General features: G+C 42.3%; 1 protein-coding gene across 2 annotated transcripts in view; it reads left to right on the plus strand.

Annotated features, from left to right (window-relative positions):
* Positions 1-7,529: 7,529 nt before the first annotated feature.
* The window catches only part of LOC138717812 (protein lin-28 homolog B), a 94,020-nt gene continuing 86,527 nt past the window's right edge, over positions 7,530-15,022 (plus strand). For both annotated transcript variants that reach the window (XM_069851672.1, XM_069851673.1), the window contains exon 1: positions 7,530-7,595. The gene's annotated coding sequence lies outside the window, so the exon portion shown is untranslated. The remainder of the gene's footprint in view (positions 7,596-15,022) is intronic.

Consider the following 15,022-nt stretch of genomic DNA (forward strand, 5'->3'; position numbering starts at 1 on the left):
TTTAACTTGATCTCTGTCTGCCTAATTGTTTTCCAAATTAGTTCTGATGGCAAGAACAACGGGACTTAAGCTATACTGACATTTAAAGAAAGTCACAAAATAACCCCAAATCTATTAAAATACCATACTTCTATTTCCATTGTCTTTTTTTATTTATTTAAAAGCATGTGGGAAATATGGACACTCTCCTCTATGAAAACAATATTCATCTGAATCTGCTTAGCTTTCCATCAGTTCATCCTTTAGCAATGTGGTTTACTTCTGCAATTAATCTATGAGTGAATTCTGATTGACTCAAACTCAAGCGACAGATGTAAGGACTAAAGCAAAATTTTGAGACAATATTTTTGAGCACTTTAAGCCTTGCCTATCAATTAAGTTTTCTCTCTTAAAATTCATGATTAACAGTAAAAGTGACATTAAAAGTGAATGCTTGGAAATTACTATTCTAGTCGCATATTGTTCTAGTCCAGTGGAGATGCAGAGAAGCTCCTTTGAAATCACATCAAATGCCCTACTTGTTTTTTCAATATTCAACAGAATGAAGAAATGCTGACCTAAATGACTGTAATTAGTTCTTGTGATTGGAGTAATGATAGGTGAAGAAACAAAGTAAGTGTATAAACCAACTGTGGCTTACCACCCACAGACACATGAGGAAGGCACTTTCTCATTCTACACCCCCAACCCCATGTAATCATTTCCTTTCTTCACTACTGTATACTTTGAAAAATGTTCTGTAATTTTTTTCCTAACAGCTATCAAATCAGGTTTTTTAGGCTGCAGTTCCCGCAGGAAACCAGTTAAGACTCCTTAAATCAAGCTGTTATAAGGAGCCAGACAGTTTGAGCTGATGAAAACTGCATGCAGTGTAATGCAATAAAACCCACAGAACAGTCTTGGTCATAACAAAATAAAATTTATTCCTAATGCTAAACTAACATTTTCTTATAGTTGCTATTCTTAGAGGCTACACATACTGATTCTAAAAGCATAAAAATGTTACTGGTTAACCAAGTATATGTCGTTGAATTCTTAAAAAAGTATTTGATCATGACCGTGGAATAATTGTTTAAGTCAGTCAGGGGATCTTGAGCACTAGTTCAGCTTTACCATAAATCCCTCATCCTGCACCAAATTCTTTGCTGCTACTTTTAATAAGCACTAGATTAAAAGCTACACATTATTTTTCCTTATTAAAGTGCTATAACCACCACTCTTCTGTAGAGGAGCATGCTCAAACTCTCTGTTTGAACTGGACAGAACAGAAGTCAAAATCCTGGGATCAGAAGTAAAACAAACATTTAAAAACTTGGCCACAAACTACCACTTTGGGTAGTCAGCTGGACACAAGGAGATATGAGCTCGTATTCCCTGCCTACTATCTTTTCTTTTTATTCAGTGACGATGTAATGTAAAACGTAGAAGCAATTTAGACCAGTAAACAATGATCAGTCTCCTTGGAGCTAGCTCTTACAAAAGGGGTCCTCATAGCAGAGACTCTCCTTCTTCTCCTCCCACCACCCTCACTGTGGGGTCAAAACCCAAAGGCCATGTCTATACTGGCAAATAAAACAGTACAGGGGTCATTTTCTGACCTTGTGGCTAACTAGCCTGGCACCTCTCACAACCACACAAGGGTTTAACCAGTTATCCCCCCAACCAGGCCAAAAGCAATCTGCATTTAAGGCTTGGCTTTGGCCCATACTAGTTCCCCAACCCACAACCTGGCACCAATTGTTTCAGTGAGGCCTGGTTGGCACAAAACCACTTCATGGACTGTGCTCAACCAGTGGTCTGGCATTTGCCCTGGCCCTGTCCATTTTGCTAATTCTTACATGGCCACAGAGTCTTCATATCCCTGAACAAGCAAATGAGCAGTGAAGACCCAGGCACAGGATTTTCCATCCATGAAACAAAATATGATAAGGGGAACAGACAGATTGAGAGCAGTAGTCCAATACTGTTTTGTCAGGAGTAAAATATTTGTCTTTTTCCTTGATCTTTGTCCTTGATGTAAAACCGATGCCTGTATGACACACACGTGGCATGCTCATTCGCATTCATAGGAAAGCCCAAGCCAACAACACCTTTTTCTGTAGTTGCTTATATGGCCTTATTCTAGAAAGCAGAAAACAGCATCTGCGCTGATTGAGGGGATTCACAGCTTCCTCTTTGGTTTAGTTCTTTCTGATCAACTGATCACCAGCTGATGCCATGGCAAGTTTCTGGATACACACAACTCAGTTTACACACCAGTTTGAACAATGAGCATAACCTCAACTTTCAAATCAGCGTATCTGAGCAACTGAACAAGGGCAGAAATGATCAAGCATTTCAAGAAACCAATATAGCCGCCAGTTTGGAATTAAATGTAGTCTTTACAAGGTAGTAAATATTGGTTTAGAAAAGGCATGGAGAAGTCAACAGCTGAGGCTTGGCTGAGTGCTCTGAGTGTGCCTGTAATAAGGGTTTGACTGAAATACAATCGACTTGGCTGCAACTAAACAAATGTCAAAAAAAGGCATTTATGATAAAACGCCTTTCTCTGATTACCATACCAAATGCCTGTGTGCCTAGATATCTGTCTAGATTTGCACATGGAACATTTTTGAGAATCTTATGTTACAATTTCAATCTTCATAATATGCTGCAAGATTTTTACAAAACAAAATAAAACAGAACAGCATATTTTGCCACACTTTTTTCAAATTAACTTAAAAAAAATCACTTCCTTTCTTTGGCCCTGCTGGCAAAAGCAAATAAAATAGGAGAACAACAGAAGAAAAATAGGAAACTTTTCTGTTACTAACATTTTCATTGGGTCATTAAAAAACTAGAACAATCTCAAAGGGCAAAGAAGGAGACTAATGGCTAAAAGGAGAAAAGAGAAAGTTCTGTAACTGCATACAGCCACTGACAGTTTGGACCTTCATGAGGCATGAGCAGTTCTGGGGGAAAGAAAACAGGAAACAGAAACAAGACCCTCATCAGGGTCCTTCTATAACGCATTTTATATCAGCTTTGCTGCCAGCATGCAGGGAGCACTTAGCTTTGCAACTGCGGTAATTTTCTTTTGATTGAGTTCTACAGTATACTTGATGTGCTTTAAAATAACAAGTTAAAAAGGAGTTAAATAGAATATTTGGTAGTCATATGATTTGTCACCAGACTTGAGACTTTTAAGGTGTATACCTGGTGTACATCTTCCAAAGCTTAAGGTGCAATCTTAGTGCAGTCCTACTACACTGCTTCTCCTGAGATCACTGGTGGAACGAGAAGCCATAGGGGAAAGCCCACAGCAAGCAGTGCCACAGACAGGGAGGGGAGGCTGCTCCACTGGTGAAGGGGAACCAGGAGCCATGGGTGACATCAGGGCCTGCGGGGTCCTCTCCAACAAGGGCGTAAAGCAGGTCTGTTTGTGACAACCAAGGCCAGTCAAGAGTTCAGATGGTCAGATGAGCCCACGGGGATGAGGCAAGGCTGAGGTCAAGCTTGTCACCTGTTAGGCTTCAGATTAACAGACACGGCCATGGCTGCAGCGCAACTGCAGTGGAGTTTAAATAGGAACAAGGGTGGGGGCCTCAGCTTAAAACCAGCTCCTGTGTGAAGGACCAGCAGTCCCTCACTGAGGTTTCTTCTAGTGTTTCATTTCAAGGCTACCAGCTACATTATCTCTAAGCTGGCCCTAAGCCCAGGCAGCCACACACCCAGAAGGGGGAATGCATGCAGGACCCGCATACACCAGCCATGTATACTGTTACCATTCTGAAGTTTTTCCTATGTTTCTTTCCTGCTTTCATCTACCAGAGTTCCTTATCAAATCTACTTCAACACTCTTGTAACTCTCATCTTGCAGAAAAGCATCTAAATTTTGTTTTCTTTCTCTGCTGCATTCCTAGACTCTTTTCTTTCTTTTAGAGTATCCTTTTTGCCCACTAACCTCCCACACTTCTCTCATGGTTTTGTAGTCAAGTCTCCCCCACACATACTCCCAGTTCCTGCCCCTCACAACAAATAGGAAAGATGCTGCTACTTCCCACAGATCCATATAACAGTGACCCTGGTGTTCATTAACTCTTACTTCACATATTGTCGATTACGCGATACTGGCAAATAAGCGTGCTTATATTAGGTGAAATGCTCTTAGACAGTGTCTGCCTCTGCTCTCCGATTTCTAGACTTAGCTTTTTGTCCCCTGAACAGTTATGATCTCAGGAGACTTAATCTATTTTTTTTCCCCGCTCATTCTGGCCTGGCATTTGTCTTTTTTTTTTTTTCCACTTGACTTGGATGGCTTCTTCCTTCATGTTTCCAGGGTGTTAGCAGCAGGGTCACTAAGAGGACAAGAGAAAGAATTTCCTTGTTCTCAGTTCCCAAACAAGAACATGTTTGGGAAAAGCAGCAGCTAAAAGCATCCATGGAAAGTTTTCCCTGAGATTCTGTAGCCTGGACAAGGAGGGGGAGTATGTGTGTGAACTGTACTCATTCACTGTAGACAACTTGGTACACTCAGGATGTTGGGCGTTCAGTGTTGGAAACAACTTGGGTTTTCATTGGGCTCAAGGTTTTGTAGATTTCATCTGTTAATCAAGTCCCTCAGTGTGTGCAAACTGTGGTTTGGCAAGGGGTTATAGCTCAGCCAGACCTGGATTGAGTATCCACATGAACAACAGGCATTCTCCTGCCATTACTCTACATCTGAAATGCCTGCTTTAAATGTTGGGACCACTAAATTATTTTAAAGAAAATAATATGGAACAAACGTATTTCTAAAATACTTTTTCCTGGAAATGACTGGGAAAAAAATGTGATGACCCTGTAACATGAGGCAGAGATAATTTCATACCAAAGCGCTAACTTGCCGAAGATAGAAGCAACTGGAAAATTGTCTTATAATGGGAAATTTTTAGGCAATTTTACTAACAGTTGACACAAACACACCCACCTAAAACAAACAGCAGTTCATAGAAATATTGCAGAAAAACCTATACACAATTGCCAGAAGTACTTACTCAGAGCCCGATTAAGCTAGCATAAAGTAGACTAATGAAGGAGCTGGCACCTGGGAGATGACACCATCAGGAAAGGAAACACTGCATGATCGAAACAGAACACCAAGAGGATAAACGTGGAAGAATGGAAAATCTGAGGCAGCACAAAGCTGCGGGAGCAGCAGACCCTCCCTGCTGTACAAAATCAGTAAATGTACTCCCTGGTATGAGTAGCAATGGAGGTGGAATAGGAGGAACTAAAGCCTGGCAGCTCTGGCTTTGGACTAGTTTATGGAACCCAGGAATATGCCAAAGAAAGTATTACCTGGAACCTCAGTAATTCGCTCTCTGACATTAGTTTCTCAGCTCCTTCTTTTTAAATGTTCAGTGAATATTTCCTGCAGCTGGAGACACCATTACAGAATGGAAAACAGCACTATTTACTGAACGTTCTTTGTTTTCTTTTTTTTTCTTTCTTTCTTTTTTTTAACTTTAATGAAAAAGCTTTAGCAGACTTTGCTAGAGAAATATTATATATAATGATTTTATGACATTTTTTCATGAGCTATTCCAGAATTTATTTTGGATTGCAGCACAACACAAATAGACTAATGCTTTATTTTACTTTGGGTGGAACATAATAGCATGAAAAATTAAAAGTGCTTTTTCAAGTACTATCTTTTTTTCCAAAATATCTTCAGTGTTTTTTTCTTTTTCACTAGGGATGGCAGGTCACTTTAACACATCATCTCAGGAAAAAAAAATCTTTCCAGCTGCCTACTGATTGACTTCCCTGTTAGCTAATCCAAGCACAAGTGCTTGGTGAACCTGCCAGCCTACACACTGCTGGGAACCATCTCCGTTTTGCTAGTGCACAAGGGAGGGGGGGATTATGCGAGCCTACATAGAGGAGACAGGTAGAAAAAGGATGCGGAACATTAATCTGTAGGTAAATAAGCTTTTTCAACCTTCTTGTTTCTAGAATGATGTACACTTGAGTGTACACTTGGGTGAAGTGAATTCATGACCGTACATAAACAACCACTGGGACATTCTGTGGATATGTGAGGACAAGCTAGAAAAATGAAACTTGGGGATTTATAAAGTCTCATGCCTCGGGGAAAAAAAAAACTTGATCGTGGTGCAAGACAATTGGGAAGTAACAAGATCGGGACAAACCGTTCGGACAGCAGAAGCCTGCCTGCTTTGGGGATTTGGACAGCATGTCCTGAGATCTACCACCAGGTCATGGCCGCAGCTGGTTAAGGTGATATCATAGAATCATAGAATAACCAGGTTGGAAGAGACCCACAGGATCATCAAGTCCAACCATTCCTATCAAACACTAAACCATGTCCCTCAGCACCTCGTCCACCCACGCCTTAAACACCTCCAGGGAAGGTGAATCAACCACCTCCCTGGGCAGCCTCTGCCAGTGCCCAATGACCCTTTCTGTGAAAAATTTTTTCCTAATGTCCAGCCTAAAAGGTCTTCTGCAAGGTCTTCCACACAACAGTGACACCCCCACCTGCAGATTTGGGGATGGGATTTTCTTATTTTTTTCATAGAATTTCTATGATTCTATTTACTTGCAAGTGAACTGGACACGTTGCAGCTACAGGTGTTAAGAGCCAAGTGCAGTGATGGGACTTTGGACATTTGGGAATGGCTTCCATGATGCATGGAGATGTCTTCAAATACAATCATAGAATAGTTTGGGTTGGAAGGGACTTTAAAGACCACGTAGTTCCAACCCCCCTGCCATGGCAGGGACACCTCCCACTGACCAGGCTGCTCAGAGCCCCATCCAACCTGGCCTTGAACACCTCCAGGGATGGGGCAGCCACAGCTTCCCCGGGCAACCTGTGCCAGTGCCTCACCGCCCTCACAGTGAAGAAATTCCTCCTTTTATCTAGTCTAAATATGTCCCTTTCCAGTTTATACACGTTCCCCTCGTCCCGTCACCACTAGCCTTTGTAATCAGTCCCTCCCCAGCTTTCCTACACCCCTTCAGGTGCTGGCAGGTGGCTGTAAGGTCTCCCCGGAGCCTTCAGTCCCGCAGGCTGAACAGCCCCAACTCCCTCAGCCCGTCCCCCCACGCGGGCTGCCCTGCCCGGCTCGGTCGGACGCCGCGAGCCGCCGGCACGGGCGGGACGGGGCGGAGCGGCGCGAACCCGCAGCTCGTGCGGCTCAGCCCCGCGCGGGGCGGGGCGGGGCGCGGCGGGCGAGTCCCGGGCGGGGGGGGCGGGAGCAGCGGGGTTGGGGCGGGGGGGGACACCCAGCCCCGCCCCGGCGGCTCGCGCTGCCCTCGAGCGCCCCCGCGCGTGCCCGCCCTGCCCGCGGGGAGGGCGGCGGGCAGGTGCGCGGCGGCTGCGGCGTGAGCCGGCGCTGGGGCCGCGTCCCCCCCCGCCGCCCCTCCCTCCCTTCCTTCTCCTTCTTCTTCTCCTCGTCCTCCTCATCATCCTCCTCCTCGGTTCCGTCCTCCCGGCGGCTCGCGAAAGGCGAAGCCCCCCCCCCCCCGCCGCCCTCCCCCCCCCAGCGGGGGCGCCCGTCGGCGGGGTGCGCAGCCCCGCTTCGCCCGGCCACCATGGCGCGCGGGAGGTAAGCGAGCCCCCCCCCCCCCCCCCCCGCCCTCCCGCCGCACCTGCCGGGGCGCGGCGAAGGGCGGATTTTTTTGTTTTGGCTTTTTTATTTTTTTTTCTTTCTTTCGTCTCCCTCCTCCCGCCTTCAGGCCGGAGGGAAACTTGCGCCGGGGCGGCGGCTCCGCGCTGGGGCGGCGCGCGCCCCCGCGGGCGGCGGCGTGGCGCGCGCACTTCCGGGTTCCCACCTTTCCCACCCGCCCCGTTCGCCGCCGCCCTCGAACGGAGCCGCATCTCTCGCCCTCCGGGATGCGGGAGACAAGGGCAGCCGGGCCGGCCCCGCGCGTCAGACGCGAGTGCCCACAGCAGCCGTAGCGGGACGGGAGCGGCGGCGCTGGGATGTGCGGGACCCTCCGCCCGGCGGCGGTGCCCCACCTGCCACCCGCAGGTCTGGGGCGCGGCGGGCCGGCGCGGGGCTCCCGCGGCTTGGCGGGGGGGGTGGGATGAGGCGGGGGAAAGCGGCGGGGACCGCGTTGCGGCGCCGCGAAAGGCGCGGGGTCGGAGCGCGCTGCGGTGACCGGGCCGGGAGCCCCGCGCAGCGCCGCGCGGGGGGTTCCGAGGCGAGCGGTGCCGCCATCTTGGATGGCCCCGCGCCGCGGGGCTGCGCGGAGGCTCCGGGCGCGGCGCGAATAAAGTGCAGAAGCGGCTCCGAGGCGCGTGGTTTGTGCTCGGCTGGTGCCGCGGCCGCGGGGGGGAGCGGCGGCTCCGCTCGGTCGGGGCGGCGGGGGATCGCGCGGTGGGTCGCATCAACCGCAGGCGAACGCAAATAAGCAAACGGCTCAGCCGCACCGCGCGTAAAAATACTTTGGCCAGGCTATTACGCAGTACAAAATCGGCGGTTCGAAATAAATCTGAAAACTCTAGGTTGATTATTTTAAATATCTTTTTGTTTTAACGCAATTTTAATCTGGTAAACGCGTTACCTAAAGATATTTGAGTCATTTACTGGTTTCTCTCCTGTCAGTGGTCGTGAGTAAATTCTGCATGAGGTTGTTACAGGGCTGGGACGAAAGAGTAGAGCCCCCGGCCAGTTTGTTCACAGGCTTCACGCTTTTTCGTTGTGTAACTGGTCTCGCTGTTCTTTTTAAGTAGGCCTTCCGCAGGGCTGGGGTCTTTCCCTCTCTAACAGCCTGTTTTGGAATTTTACATCTTGCATGGGGACGCTGTTGATAACTGCAAGTACGGGGAGCTGTCGTCATGAGCCAGTCATCAGGCAGCAAGAAAATAATTACAGCGAAACTTGGTTTTAATTTGTTTAAATAGAGCTGTGTTTTGTTTGAGTGGTAGCTGGGTGTAATATTGTACTAAAACGCAATAGTCTGTGTTTACCTTTAGATTGATATCTGTATGCTTTGTTTTACAAGCCCACAAGTCTTTTTTATTTTTATTTTTTTTTAAAACATTAAAAACAACCTTAAAACTTAGGAGGAGGCAACACTGACAAGCTTGTTTGGAAAACATTTTGTAAGATATACAACTAAGCCATAGTTCTTTAAAGAAAGGTGATGGGGTTTCCCCTTGCTATAGAGTGGTTGGAATCAATATTGAATTAAATTATGACCTTAATTAGTAATACACCAGGAAGCTAAGTTTCCTTTGCTGTAGTGTAATGACTCACGTGTGTATGGCAAAAGTAGTGATTATGGCGGATGTTTGCCCTGTGTCGTAGTTACAGAAATGCAGCCTAGTGAAAGCCGCTCACATACGTATGACAAGAATAGCTGTATTCCACGCTGTTGTTAAAATATGTTCTGTAAAGGGCATGTGCTGCCATCTCGGTCTTATCAAAACTTCATTTTTTAATCAGAAAATTTATTAGCTAGCACCTATAAAAAATTTCAGAAGGAAAAAAAAATGGTGATAGATGGATGAATGCAGAAGGAAACCCCAAACAAACCCTCTCCTCTTAGGCCTGAACCTTCTGAGCCATTGCTGGGATGCGGCGGTAGGTCACAGGCAGCCTTCCGGATTGCATCCCCGAGCACAGAAATGAATTTTAAAACCCGGGAGGTGAAAATCTTTGTTCGTGCTCCTTTTCTTTCTCACAACGCCGCGGCAGCGCTTTGTTCGAGCGGCAGCCGAGCCCCGCGCCGCGCAGCCCGGTGTCTGGGCGGGTTTCCCCGGGAGCCGCTTCCCCGCAGCGGGAGCGGCGCGAGGGCCCGCGGGCCGCCGCCCCCCCTGCTCCGGCCGCCGCGCCGCTGGCCGCGGTGCTGAACGCCGCCAGCCATGTTGGTCTCGGCCGCAGCCCGCGGTCCCGGGGCGGGTGGTGCTGGCACGGGCACCGCTTGTGCCGCCGCCTCTCATTCCTCTGGTGCGTGTTTGCGTCGTTCACGAGGGGTCACGGTAGGGAAATGCTTTCGCCGAAAGCCTTTATGTAATGCGCTGTGTCACTTTGGTATTGTCTGCCGGTAGTAAAATCGGTGACAGAAATACTATAGAGCTTCCTTCTTTAGAAAAGGAACCCTTTCAGCAATAAAGATTTTTTCGGAGAACACTTGAGAAATGTAATGTTGCCTATGTAAAATGGAAGTGCAGCTGAAAGCAGCATCTGGACAGGAACTTGCTATTTTTAACCACAGGTTCAGTTTATGAAAGGACACTGAAAGCTGATATCAAAACAGCGTGTCATCAGTGAGAACATAATAAGCACTGATTGTATGGGGAAGGTTCAAGAAAAAAACAGGTATCCGCTAGCAGCATTACACACACAGACGTGAGGTTTATTTTGTTTTCCTTTCTTTAAGAGAAAACAGTGAAATTTCTACAGGCATGCAGTCCAGAGGATTTTTTTTTTTCTAAATTCACTTTAATGTGCTTCAGCATCTCCACAACCCTATAAAAAATAAAAAAGCTCTTTTTTACTACAGAGACAAGTGTTCATTTTCTGTAATTGCACACTGTGTGGTTCAAATGCAGTTGCATAATAAGAAGCAAATATGCTACTCTGGTTTGATGTGTAGAGGCTAAAAAGAAGGAGAAAATCAACCTGGTGTGTTTCATGTGGAAGGATAACAATTTTAAAAATACACATACTTTTTAACATTCTGCTTCTAAAAATAGAATTAATTGATATGCAGGGTCTTCAAATTAAAGGTCAGAGGTGACAAACCAGGACAAAGGTCATGCAGCTCATTTTCAGGCAATCAGTTCCTAGTTTTTTCATGGTTGAACAAAAGCTTAATTATACAGAAGTGAGGAGTGTAATATTTAACCAGTCAATTTTAACAGAGAAGTAGATATAGGTTGACCCAATTCCCTTTTTTCTTGAATGTGGCTGTAATGTGGAATTATTTGTGCTGTTGTTACTGATACAAAAAAAAAGGTCTGTCTAAACATTTAAATATGTTTATTAATTTATAATTTGCGTTAAGTGCTTATACTTGAGAACTGAGAGAAGATAACATAGCCATTTTGTGTTTTTCCAGTGATCTTAGCAAAAAAAAAAGAGGTCTATCCTGATGACAGATAAAACTGTGTTTTCAGTAAAGTTAAATTGCAGGTCCATGCATTTTTGGTAGTCATGCACGTACTTATTCTTTCTAGGACAACGCTTTCCTTCCCAAAAATCCTGCTTCCAGCCTGCAGCATTCCCTATGTCACTATGCAGTAATTACACACACCTAAAAACTGACCATGATTATCATTTTCTATTGTGCAGTGTAGTATTCTTTCAGTAATTAAGGTTCAGGTTTCTTAATCATTTGAAGGGATTGTTTCAATGTTTATGTTAATAATTTTACATTTACACTAAATCATGTTTTCAGAAACATTCCAGAAGTATTTAAAAATGATTCTGTAGGGAACATTTGATGCAGTACTGCAAAAACCTAAGGATAAAGCCCACAAATAATACTCTTAAAATTATACACTCCTTAGTACTTTTGTATAGCATAGGTGTTGTTTTTTCTTTCAGACACAGTCTCTCCTGTACCTACTTGAAATACTTAGGTGTGCACTGATTTTTAAAGATTTTCATCTTTGATTTTAGAAATTATGCATTTTTAGTGACGTATTACTGATGTTCCTGTGTACTTTATTCTGTTTGAATTAATGACCTATCTGCACTAACTTTCTAAAAGACGAGCATTGCGTTACTTTATTTGCTCAGTTGTTTTAGATAGTGACTTGGTCAGAAGATAAGACATACAGGGCTGCAGTCTGCTCCAGTTAAATCGAGAAAACTGTCATACGCCCTGTACCATCCATAGTTCTAGGAAAGACAGTGTCGGTGTTTAAAAGACAGACTCTTGTCTGATGTTTTTCTTTTATAACCTTTAGTGTGATTGTTTTAATCCACGATATCTATAGCAGTATTTGGTGAGCATGTTATAAAATGCAAAAGATAACAAAAATCTATCTTTGTTAATGCTCTCAAGTAATGATTTAGTCATTTTAAAAAAAAGATCCTCTGTTTTGTGGGTAAATGGCATGTACAAATAAACCAAAAATTCTATGCAAAGGAAAATATATGTGAAAGAAGTGTAAATTCCATGAAAAGAAGTCTTAATCTAAAACATCTCAGAATGGAGGTCTGAAAAAACCATAGTAAAATTGTTATAAAAACAAATTTAAAAATCTATATAATATACTTCTAAAAATAAAACTCGTTGCAGTGCTATTGCTTTTGAAGGAATTATGTTAAAGTCTTTAAATTAGTTACTCTTATAACCTAGATGAAAGTTGTAAATTATACCATTTGTTTATAGAATGTACTTAATCTTGGTTTGATATTAGGTTTGCATTGAGGAAACGCGCACAGTTCTGGATTAAAAATATAACATTTCTACAGTGATTGTCAGTAATTCACATACAATTTAGTGCAATCGGGGAAAATGGGAAAAAATGTGTTTTTCTTAAAGCTAAAAGCTTAAATATTGAATTCAAGTTGTTGCCATAATGCTCTTTATTTGGCCTTTAACATGTATCTTTTCACAGTTTCATTTAGTGTTGCTTTGTTTGCAAATAGCTTTTTTTAAATGGGGAAATAAAATCTTATGTATGTGTAGTTTCTTATAGAAATAAATAAATACTGAATAAATCAGTCATTAAGCTTTGAAAAAAAAAAAGTTGATCTATGATTTGAGAATTGTGGCTTTTAAAGTTGGGGTTTTTTTCCTTACAAAGTACTGATACTAATTTAAATAACAGAAAGAAAAATCCTTCTGAAAACAAATGTAATGAGATCACAAGGTAGCTTTCTCATGGTTTTGTTTGCTGTATAGCAGATCAATTTGTGGCAATTTCAATAGGCAAATGCTAACAGTAAAGTGGGAAGAAAATACTTAAAATATGACGGAAGTAGAAAAGCAGTAGTGATGGGTTTTATTTTTAAATTGTGTAATTTAAAAAAATTCTTGGAATCTTACAAAATTTTGTTTGAAACATACTTATCTTACGTTCCTTTTAATTTAATAATAGTCATAGTTGCTTTATACATGTACAGTAAAATGTAGACTATATGAAACTGCAGATTGTACTAAATCAAACAGAATAAATATGAGAATTGTGTATACCCATTTTCAATCCTTAAAACATAAATAATCTTGTTCCTTTAGTTAAAGTTTTAAACTAAATAAATACTAAAGAGTTTTTAATGCTGAAATAACTGTCACTATTAATATAACAACGGTATTTCATTTTGAAGGGAAACTTTGATCCTGTTTAAGTAGTTGGCAGGCTTTCATTGGTTCTAATCCTGATACGGTGGGTTTTATTACTCCTTTTGTATAACCCAGAAGAATCAGATTCATAAGAACGGTGGAAGCACATTTTACCATTCTGTGTTCCTGTTCCCACTGTAGTCAAATGACACTCTTACAAGTAGTTGAAAGGTGCATTAACTGGATGTTTGCTCTTCAAAAATGTGTACTTAATTTCTTAAAAACTAAGGTATGCTTAGCCTCTTTTTATATCCAAGACACATATATCTGGGTTATTGCCACCCATTTTATTTACTTCAAACTTTAGTTTACCCTCCTTCAGACCAGCGAGAAAATAGAGTGAAATTAGTAAAGAGAGACTAAATTTTAACTTGATAGTTGTTCAATTACTTCTCTTGAATCACCATTTTTAAGATGTTTTGGCATCTCACAGGAGCTTGCTTTTATCATCATTTGCTAGAAAAATATTGTAATGATGTAAGAAGAGAAGTAGGGGGGGAAAAAAGCAAAGAAAATTATGGCTAGACTAAGAATAAAATTGTGACAGCTTTCAACTTTGTTTTCCCTCTGTAATTGCATAAGGACATTGAGTTCTGAGTATACATTTTCATGAAAACTTTTCTTACTTATGCATTTCAAACTAACTATGTTTTACTGAATTAAACAAAAAGGAAATGAGTTAAAACAATGAAAACATCTCAGGAGGAAACTCACTATTCAGAATCGTACGTTAAGGAATCCGTCTACAGACTCTTAAAACAAGTTAATTCAGAGTATAACATATTTATGATGTTTGAAATCATGTGTGCATAATGCTTCTAATCAGCAGTCAATAATTGTAAACAAAAATAAAGTGTTAAAATTAACTGTGGTTGAAAAGACATACAGAAAATTGCTAATTACAAAATGCATTTTTTAAGTTAATATATCTGATCACTGTGCGGATGTGTGTCTGTATATGTATTAAAAGCTGATGTTTTATGTTCTTTCTATGCTGAGGTTCTGTACACAGAGCTTTATAAATTTTTTATTTACTTTACAGCATTCATCTATTCAAGCTTTCACTCCTGCTGCATTAACCAGAAGAACTCCCTTAACATCTGAATGTTTTCCCTTGTTCCTTTGCATCACTATCATACTTGTTTGTTATAAAATAAAGTATTGGTGGAGTTTGTTCTCTAGTTCTTCTGCACTCTGATCATACTTACAGTATCCAACACTCTTTTGAAAATACACTGCAGGCTTCATTCGGTGGAAGAAATCTGTGCCCTGGCTACCTCTGACTGTGAAATAAACAGATTTAATATCAGAATTTTTATTTTCAACTTGGTTTTGGAGGAAGTGTATAGCTTATTTAAATGGGGTAACTATGTATGCCTGCTCTATTTTCATCCAAGCAAATTAGGTTTCTCAGTCTTTCGGAAGCAAACTTGCTTCAGCTTATTAATTTAAAACAATGCTTATCAAAGAGAGGGAACTTTTTTTTTTTAAAATAGGTATAAATACAAATTTACTGTTTTCCTCTGGCCAATGAGTTGTCAAAAAATAAACTATATAAGCTGTTAAGTAAGTTCAGTTGTAGAATATGCTACCTGTAAGGAAAAGGGTATTATTTTTGCTGGATGTCTGTGTCTCTGATACTACTCTTTTCACTGTATTTCCCATTCTGTGATAACCCCATGTGGTGTTCTGTTGCATTATTTTTTTGTGCCTACTGTTACAGTATCCT

The sequence above is a fragment of the Phaenicophaeus curvirostris genome, chromosome 2 (assembly GCF_032191515.1).
Source record: "Phaenicophaeus curvirostris isolate KB17595 chromosome 2, BPBGC_Pcur_1.0, whole genome shotgun sequence".
Taxonomy (NCBI): domain Eukaryota; kingdom Metazoa; phylum Chordata; class Aves; order Cuculiformes; family Cuculidae; genus Phaenicophaeus; species Phaenicophaeus curvirostris.